The sequence below is a fragment of the Tupaia chinensis genome, unplaced genomic scaffold (genome assembly GCF_000334495.1).
Source record: "Tupaia chinensis unplaced genomic scaffold, TupChi_1.0 Scaffold145814_1, whole genome shotgun sequence".
NCBI lineage: Eukaryota > Metazoa > Chordata > Mammalia > Scandentia > Tupaiidae > Tupaia > Tupaia belangeri.
The window spans coordinates 2222512-2232197 of NW_006205672.1; positions in this window are offsets into that span (position 1 = coordinate 2222512).

The following is a 9686-nucleotide window of genomic DNA, read 5'->3' on the forward strand; positions in this document are numbered from 1 at the left end:
TCGTTCTTGCTCGGCTGGCGGGCGCGGCGGCAGCGGCGGCGGCGGCGGCGGGAGCGGGCAAAACAATCACTGCGAGTGCGTGGAAGCCGTAGGTGGGGAGGGAGGCCAAGGGGGTGGGGAGGGAGCACGCGCTAGCTCTTCTGGAGGCACGGACGGGAGGACCAGCTGCCGGGCACGCTGGCGGCTCCTACACACCGCAAGGAGGGGCTGCAGGTTTCCAAGGTTTATCAGTATTGTTCGAGGGGTCGTGTTTAAACCTGTCAGTAATCACGGAAAAATTACGCAGAAAACAAGACCTGCAAAACCTCCCAGAACGCCTGGCTCCAAAACTAATGTTTTTGGGGTTCTTTCAAATACTACACGGCTCTCAACGCTGCGGCCCTTCCCGACCCCTTTCCCCACACTTCTGTGAGCCACGGCGGGCGTTAAGATCTTACATTTGATACTACCGACTGTCCCCTCAATGGCAGAAATCTTTCTCCTTTAGATTCTCTAGCACAGAAAAGGCCCAAGGCTACCTAGTCAGGATTTTTTTTTTGCAACGCAATAGCAGCAGAGACAGCCACAGTACCGCGCAAGCGCCGCTTGGCTCCGCCCCCCTGCTTCCTTCTCAACCTAGAAAGCAGAGGGAGTCGTGATGGCGGGGCAATCTGACCAATCAAGGGGCGCGAAAGAGAAGCGCGCGCAGGAGCCCGCAAACCCCAAGGGTTAAGGAGGCGCTTAGGTTACTCGTGCGCCTGCGCAAAAGATCAGCGTGTAGCGACCTGAGAGAAAAAACTGGGAGGGACAGAGTATATTGGCGCTGGTCAAACTAAGGAGAGAAGGACTGTACCACTCTGCCCTGCCTTTTGCTTCTTAGCAGCGTCGCTCTCGGAGTTTTTCAGTTCACACATCAGGCCAGGAAATTCCTTCTGCTCACAGGCCACTGTTAGTCTTTGAGGGCCGCAGCCGCCTTTGCCGCCGCCGCCGCTAATTCTTCGGAGACCCCGAGCGGGACAAAATGGCTGGCAGCCATCTTGCAGCGCCGCGGAAGATGCGCATGCGCCACGTCCAGCGGGCCATTCACTACGCAGGCTCCTTGGCTGAACAATATTTCACGCACCCCCTTGGACGATACCATTCACAGCCGCTTGGCCATTTGGAATATGTAAAGAGGAACTAAGTGTAGAAATGAAACGAAAAATTTATCTATAGAATTTTCTAGGCGAAGAAAGAATAAATGGCAGGACGCGACTTCACCTTTGCCGGTTATGATACATCTCCGAGCTCCATAATAGGTTATAGTTTACAAGAGTATGGGGGTTTTATTACGTTGATTAGTGCTGCTTCAAATTAACCATTCCTTCTCATCTGACTGTGAATATTTTCCGGGCAGATTTGGAAGCTCCTCTGTTACTGATGAACAGATACAAATGTATTTTTGTTCTTTTTAGTCTCACTAAACTCACTTTTTGAGGCAGGAGACTTTGTCAAGTTCGTATCTAGTATTCGTTAATTCAACAAAGAATTGTGAACATTCTGTGCTAAGTACTATTTTAGATGTTTAGGGAGTAGGAGCCTCTAAGACAAAATTCCCTTCCCTCTAGGGTGGCAGGAGACCATAAACTAGTAAGTTTCAGGGAGTGATAAATTCTATAAAGTATGAAGCAGGATGAGGGAGACAGCGGTGTGTGTGTGAGATACCTGGTCTGTGGATGGGAATGGTGCTCTGGCCCTTCTGAAAGAAAGTGACACTTGACCTGGATGTTAAGGAAAAGGTAATAATTGAGCAACTATGGGGGAAGAGTGGGCTGGTAAAAAAGAATACCAAGTGCAAAGGATATAACACAGGAATGTTTCAACATATATTAAATAAATACATAGGAGGCAATTGGTTTGGACTGAGCTCCTGCACTAAGTTCAACAGGCCAAACCCAAATGAAGTCACTCATGCTGAAGTTTCATGCCACAAGGATGGAATTAACTTGTTTATCTGACATTACAAGAAATCAAAGGAGAGAGAAGTAATACTAAATTCCCTAACAGACCAGTTTAAGCCACCATGATACGATATGAAAGTGCCCTCTGCTTTAACCTTTATAAGTAAAGGTTTGAAACAGTCTGCTTCTTGTTTCTGCTTTTCTTAGTCCTTTTCTGCCTGTAAAACCAACCCCTTCTGTCCCACTAACTAGAACACTCATTCTATTTCCTAGATTGAAGTGTTGCCCAATTCTAGAATAGCAAAAGTCAATGAAAATCATTTTGTTTTGTTTAAAGATTTTTAAAATTTGGGGACCAGCAGTTGGTGTAATGGCTATGTCGCTGGACTACCAGTAGTCGACCGGGGTTCGAGTTCCGGACCCAGTGGATTAAACTCACACTGGGTGTGTGTGTGCCCAAGATCCCGTGAGAGGAGAAGGGATTGCAGTGTGGCCACCCCCCCCAGGGGGGTGATTTCTCACTTTCTGTCTCTCTGTCTCTCTCCGTCTTTCTGGCGAGTGCATGTGCCCTATAGCAAAAAAAGAGAATCCTTACTATTCTTTTTTTTTTTTTAAAGAATTATTTTTATTTAACTTTATTTTTTATTTTTATCATTATTATTTTCCAGGTTGATCTGAGAGAGATGGAGAGAGAGAGAGAGGAAGTGAGCAAGCAAGCCACCAGGTCCAAGACTTGAACCATGGTCAGCCATGTGGGAGTCCAGCGCCTCTAACCACCATGCCACTTGCCGGCCCCAGAATCCTTACTATACTTATTTCCTTCCTCACAGACCACTGTAAGAACTTTGGCTTTTTTTTTTTTTTTTTTTGCTATAGGGCACATGCTAGCCCAGAGAGAGACAGAGAGAGAGAAGAGGAGGGGCAGCCATTCCACAGTCCCTGCTCCTTCATTCTCCTTTTGGGATTTTGGTCATACATGCACACGAGCTGGGTATGTTTTTCAAGGCATTAGTTCCAAAACTTGAACTGACACTCAGCAATGGGACACAGCCACTTTAGAATTATTTTAACTTTACTTATTTGTTTTAATTTAATTTTATTTATTCATTCATTTACTTTAACTTGACCAGAGAGAGAGAGAGACAGAGAGAGAGAGAGGGAAAGTGAGAAAGCAAGCTACCAGGTCCAGGACTTGAACCATGGTCAGCCATGTGGGAATGTCCAGCACCTTAACCACCATGCCACCTGCTGGTTCCCAACACAGCCACTTTAACCATCATACCACCAGCTGGCCCAGGTCTGACTTTTTTGGTTTTTTTTTTCCAAGAGATTTTTGCTATAGACCACATGTGCTCATAGGAGAGACAAAGAAAGACAGAGAGCCAGAAAGTGAGAAATCACTCCCTGGGGGGATGGCCATGCCACAGTCCCTTCACCATTCTTGTCTCGGGATTTGGGGCATACACGCACACGTGCCCCATGCAAATTTTATTTTTTTGAGAAGTTTTTGCTATAGGACACGTGAGCTCGCCAGACAGACAGAGACAGAGAGACAGAAGGCGAGAAATCACCCCCCAGGGGGGATGGCCATGCTGCAATCCCTTCTCTTCCATTCTCCTCTCGGGATCTTGAGCACACACGCACGCGCGCCCAGCATGAGTTTAAGCCACTGGGTCCGAGACTCGAACCGCAGTCGACTACATGGGAGTCCAGCAACATAGTCATTACGCCAACTGCTGGTCCCCCCAGTGCAAATTTTAAGCAGAGTCTGGGACTTGAACTATAGTCAACTACGTGGGAGTCCAGCGATGTAACCATTACACCATCTGCCGGTCCGAGGACTTTGACTTTTAACTGAAATGGAGAGGTTTTGTTTTTATTGTTGTTTTGTTTTTGTTTTTATTTTTGTCATAGGGTGTGTACACTTGCCGTTTTGTTTTTATTGTTGTTTTGTTTTGTTTATTTTTGTCATAGGGTGTGTACACTTGCCAGAGAGAGGGAAAGTGAAAAATCACCCCCTTGCGGGGGTTGGCCACCCTGCAATCCCTTCTTCACTCTCCTTAGGGGATGGATTTTGAGCATGAATGCACATGCACCCAGTGTGATTTTCTTTTTCTTTTTTCTTTTTTTTTGAGAGGTTTTTCTATAGGGCACGTGTGCTCACCAGAAAGACAGAGAGAGACAGAAAGCGAGAAATCACCCCTGGGGGGGATGGCCATGCTGTAATCGTTCCCTCCATTCTCCTCTCAGGATCTTGGGCACGCGTGCACTTGTGCCCGGTGTGAGTTTAAGCCACCAGGTCTAGGACTCAAAACATGGTCAACTACATGGGAGTCCAGCGACATAGCCATTACTCCTGGTCCCCCAGCCGCCCTCATTTTTAACCCTGCATACTCGAACCATTGTTTGCCATGTGGGAATCCAGTGTCTTAACTACCATGGCACCTGCTGGCCCCAAGAGTCATTTTCAAAGTAGAGGAGTTGGGTTTTGTTTTTTGGTTTCTAAAATTTGTTGTTGTTTATTTATTGAGAGAGAGAGAATATTTGGGTACAGACACCCCAAGAGCACCTTTCTGCCCCTATCAATCCCCCCCTCCCGCCCCTATCCATCTTAGTTGGCCTGCCCAGTGAGTTCCCAGGATGTAAACCTAGGACCTTTCCCATGTGGGCCCAGTGTGCCACCACCTGGCCCCAAAAGCAGAGGAGTTTTATGTAAAGAAGTTATATGGTAACTATTATGGGATGTTTTAAAAAGATTACATTGGGAGTGAGCAGGTGGGGTGGCGGTTACAGTGTTAGACTCCACTGGCCAATCACAATTTGAGTCCTGAACCTGGTGGCTTGAAAATCATACTGGATACATCTGTGCATGTGCCCAAAATCCCAGGAGGAGAATGGAGGAGAAGGGATTGTGGTGTGGCTGTCTCCCTGGGGGTGATTTCTCACTTTCCCTCTCACTGCCTCTTCTCTCCAGCGAGCACATATATCCTGTGGCAAAAACCTTAAACACACGCGCACACACACAGACACACATTGGTTGCTATGTTGAAAATAGACTTCAACTATTAGGAATGATTCCAACAAGGAAATGATGGTGGACCAGCGTGCTAGAAAAATGATAATGACAAAAAAATGTAATGACAAGTAATGTCAGATCTTGATATTTTCTGAAGTACAGCCAACAAGATATTTTTAAGTGGGGTTTGAGAAAAACAAACAGGTCAAATAAGTTTTTGCCTGGGGGCTGGAAGGAGGTATGGTGGTTAAAGAAACTGGACTCCCACATGGCCGACCGTGGTTCGAGTTCTGGACCTGGCGGCCTTCTTTCTCACTTTTCTTTTCTGTTTCTCTCTGTTCAAATTAAAATAATAACAAATACTACTAATAAAAAAAGTTAAAATATTTTTAATAGCTTTTTGTGTGCTTTGGGGACCAGCAGATGGTGAAATGATTATGTTGCTGGACTCTCACATGGTTGACTATGGTTTGAGTCCCAGTCCCAGCAGCTTAAAAGTCACACCTGGCTGGGATCAGCAGTTAGCATAATGGCTATGTCGCTGGACTCCCATGTAGTCGACTGTAGTTCACCTCCCGGACCCGGTGGCTTAAAACTCATGCCTGGTGCGTGTGCGTGCATGCCCAAGATCCCGAGAGGAGAACGGAGGAGAAGGGATTACGGCATGGCCATCCCCCCCGGGGGGTGATTTCTCACTTTCTGTCTCTCTGGCTCTCTCTCTGTCTTTCTGGCGAACGCACGCACCCTATAGCAAAAAAAACTCTCAAAAAAAAAAAAAAAAAGTCACACCTGGCTCACGCCATGTGCATGCATGCCCAAAATTCTGAGAGGAAAAGTAATCACGATGTGACCATTCTCCCCACCGGGGGATAATTTCTTGCTCTCTCTCTTCAGTGAGCACCCAAAAATCTCTCTTAAAATGAAATAGGTTTGGGACCAGCAGACGGTGTAATGGCTACGTCGCTGGACTCCCACGTAGTTGGCCATGGTTTGAGTCCCAGACCTGATGGCTTAAACTCACGTCAGGCGTGTGTGCCCCCAGGGGGATGGCCATGCCACAATCACTTCTCCATTCTCGTCTTGTGATCTTGGGCATGGACGCACATGTACCCAGTGTGAGTTAAGCCACCAGGTCCGGCACTTGAACCACAGTTGACTACATGAGAGTCTAGCAACATAGCCATTACACCAATTGCTCATCCCAATAATTACTTTAAAAAATAAAATAGGTTTGGGGCTGGCTGGTGGCGTGGTGGTTAAGGCGCTGGACTCCCACATGGCCTACCATAGTTCGATTCCCAGACCTAATGGCTTGCTTTCTCTCTGTCTGGTCAAAATTTTAAATAATAATGATAATAAATAAAATAAGTGATTCTTTTAAAAAATAGTAGCTGAAGCCGGCAGGTTGCATGGTGGTTAAGGGTGCTGGACTCCCAAATGGCTGACCGTGGTTTGAGTCCCGGACCTGGTGGCTTTCTCTCTCTCTCCTCTCTCTCTCTCCCTGTTCCTTTCTGGTCAAATTAAAATAAATAAAGTTAAATAAAATCATTTAAAAATAATAATAGCTAAATAAAAATTATAATTAAAAATTTTGAAGTTCACCCACTCAAGAGGCTAAAGCTGGAGGATATCAAATTCCAGTCCTGGCCTGGGCAACATAGCAAGACCCTGTCTCTAAAAATAAAATAAAATAAAAATTCAAAAAGTGACCCAGCCACAGTGGCACAGGTGGTAGAGTACTGATCTCTAGTTCTGGAAGCCTTAGAGTCAACTGAAGATTCAGATCCCAAATGGACCTGAAGCATGGAGGAGTGCGTCATGCTACATTCTGACTAGCTGAGGGCTGGGGAGAGGGCTTTGTTGCAAGATAAGATCTGTAAGGGTGCTCATTCGTTTTCTCTCTCACTCATGAAAGAAATGAAGTAAAATATTTTTTAAAAAATTAAAAGATGTCAGGGACCAGCAGGTGGCATGGTGGTTAAAGTGCTGGATACTCCCACATGGCCGGACATTGGGACCTGGTGGCTTGCTTTCTCACTTTCCCTCTCTTTTTTTATTTATTTTTATTTGACCAAAGAGGAACAGAGTGTGTGTGAGAGAGAGAGAGAAGGTGAGAAAGCAAGTTGCCAGGTCTGGGACTTGAACCAAGGTCAGCCATGTGGGAGTCCAGCGCCCTTAGCCACCACACCGCCTGCTGGCCCCTGTAAATTTTTTGTAGAGGCTTTTTCCTTAGGGCACATGCAATTGCTGGAGAAAGTGACAGAGACAGTGAGAGGGAAAGTCAGAAATCACCCCCTTGTTTCATAGATTTTGGTTTATTTCATTTGTTTTGTTTTGTTTTGTTTTTGCTACGGGGCACTAGTGATTCCTGGAGACAAAGACAGAAAGAGAAAGTGAGAATGTACCCTCCAAAAGTGATGGTCACACTGCAATCCCTTCTCCTTCATTCTCCCCTTGGGATTTTGGGCATGCATGCACATGATCTCAGCATGTTTCAAGCTTCCAGGTCTGGGACTCGAACTGCAGTCAGCCATGTGGGAGTCCAGCAACGCAACTATTGTGTCATCTGCTGATCCCCAGAAATTTTAAATTACATCTAACTTATCAACTTTTTCTTTCATTATCATACCCCTGGTGTTGTCTAAAAAGTCATTACAAAATGTTTTGCAGACACCACCACCTGAGTCTCTTGCTCTCAACCATGGTCAACCCCACCATGTTCTTTGACATCGCTGTAGATGGTGAGCCCTCAGGCTCCATCTCCTTCAAGCTAGTAGCAGACAAAGTCCTAAAGACAACAGAAAACTTCCATGGTTTGAGCACTGGAGAGAAAGGATTTCGTTGTAAGGGTTCTTGCTTTCACAGAATTATTCCAGGGTGTAAGTGCCAGAGTAGTGACTTTACATGTCACAGTGGTACTGGCCACAAGTCTAAAGAGGGACAGAGTGAGAGAGAGAGAGGAAAAGTAAGAAAGCAAGCTGTCAGGTCTGGGATTGAACAGTTGTCAGCCATGTGGGAGTCCAGTGCCCTTAACCACCATGCCTCCTGCTGGCCCAATTACTATCACTTTTTTTTTTGGAGAGGTTTTTGCTATAGGGCGTGTTCGCTTGCCAGAAAGACAGAGACAAGAGACAGAAAGCGAGAAATCACCTCCCAGGGTGGATGGCCATCTTACAATCCCTTCTCCTCCATTCTTCTTTCAGGGTCTTGGGCATACATACACACATGCCCGGCATGAGTTTAAGCCCCTGGGTCTGGGACTCGAATAGCAGTCGACTACATGGGAGCCCAGTGTTATAGCCATTACGCTAACTGCTGGTTCCAATTACTACCACTTTTAATTGGTCTAGAGAGAGACAGATAGAAAATGGGAAAGCAAGCCACCAGGTCCAGGATTAACTGTGATTGAGCAGATAGGAGTTCAATTCCTTAACCACCATGTCACCTGCTGGCCCGACCCTAATAGTTTTATAGTTTTGAATTTTACATTTAGGTCTGGATTCATTTTAATTGTTGTGAAGTTTGTATAATCTGTTTTTATTTATTTATTTATTTATTTTTGCATGCCCAAGTCCAGTTGCTTCTACACTATTGTTCAAAAAGCCTCTTTCCTGGGAATCAGCAGTTAGCGTAATGGCTATGTCCCTGGACTCCCACGTAGTCGACTGCGGTTCACATCCCGGACCCAGTGGCTTAAAACTCACACTGGCGCGTGTGTGTGCATGCCCAAGATCACGAGAGGAGAATGGAGGAGAAGGGGTTGCAGCGTGACCATCCCCCCTGGGGGGTGATTTCTCGCTTTCTGTCTGTCTGTCTGGCAAGTGCACACGCCCTCACGCCCTGTAGTGAAAACCTCTCAAAAAAAAAAAAAAAAAAAAAAAAGAGGCCTCTTTCCTGTATTGTATTGCCTATGTTCCTTCGTCAGGTAGCCAAAAAACTTCTGGGCTCTCAGTTGTTTCATTGATCTGTTTGTCTATTCTTTCACCAGTACGACAGCCTTTTTTTTTTTTTTTTTTGCTGTAGGGTACACGTTGTGTGCCCACTGGAGAGCCAAGAGAGATAGAAAATAAGAAATCACCCCCCGGGGGGATGGCCACACTACAGTTCCTTCTCCTCTTGGGATTTTAAGCATGCACACACACATGCCTGATTTGAGTTTAAGTCACGGGGTTCAGGACTTGAACAGCGATTGACTTCATAGGAGTCCAGTAATATAACCATTATTTCTCTATCCCTTCATGGGTTTGGGCACCTAGGCATACATACCTGGCATGCTTTTTAAGCTTCTGTTGGGATTCAAACCATAGTCCACCATATGGGATCCAGTTTCCTTAAGCATTGTACTAGCAGAATAGACCAATTACTACAGTTTTATAGTAAAAAAAAAAAAATATATATATATATGAGTGTCTAGCACCTTAGCTGCCACACCACCTGCTGGGCCCCAAAATATATTTTTTTGAAGTTTTTTCCTATGAGGCATATGTGCTTGCTGGAGACAGAGACACAGGGGGTGGGGGGAGTGAGAAAGCACCCTCAGAGGGCACAGCCATGCTGCAATCCCTTCTCCATTTTCTTCTTGGGATTTTGGGCTTGCACATGCATCCAGCATGTTTTCAAGCCACCAGGTCAGGAACTTGAACCACACAGTTGACCATGATCCAGCTGCCTTAACATCCACACTATCTGCTAACCCTATAGTAAATTTTTTTAAAAAAAGAATTGTTTATTGGGGCTGGCAGGTGGCATGG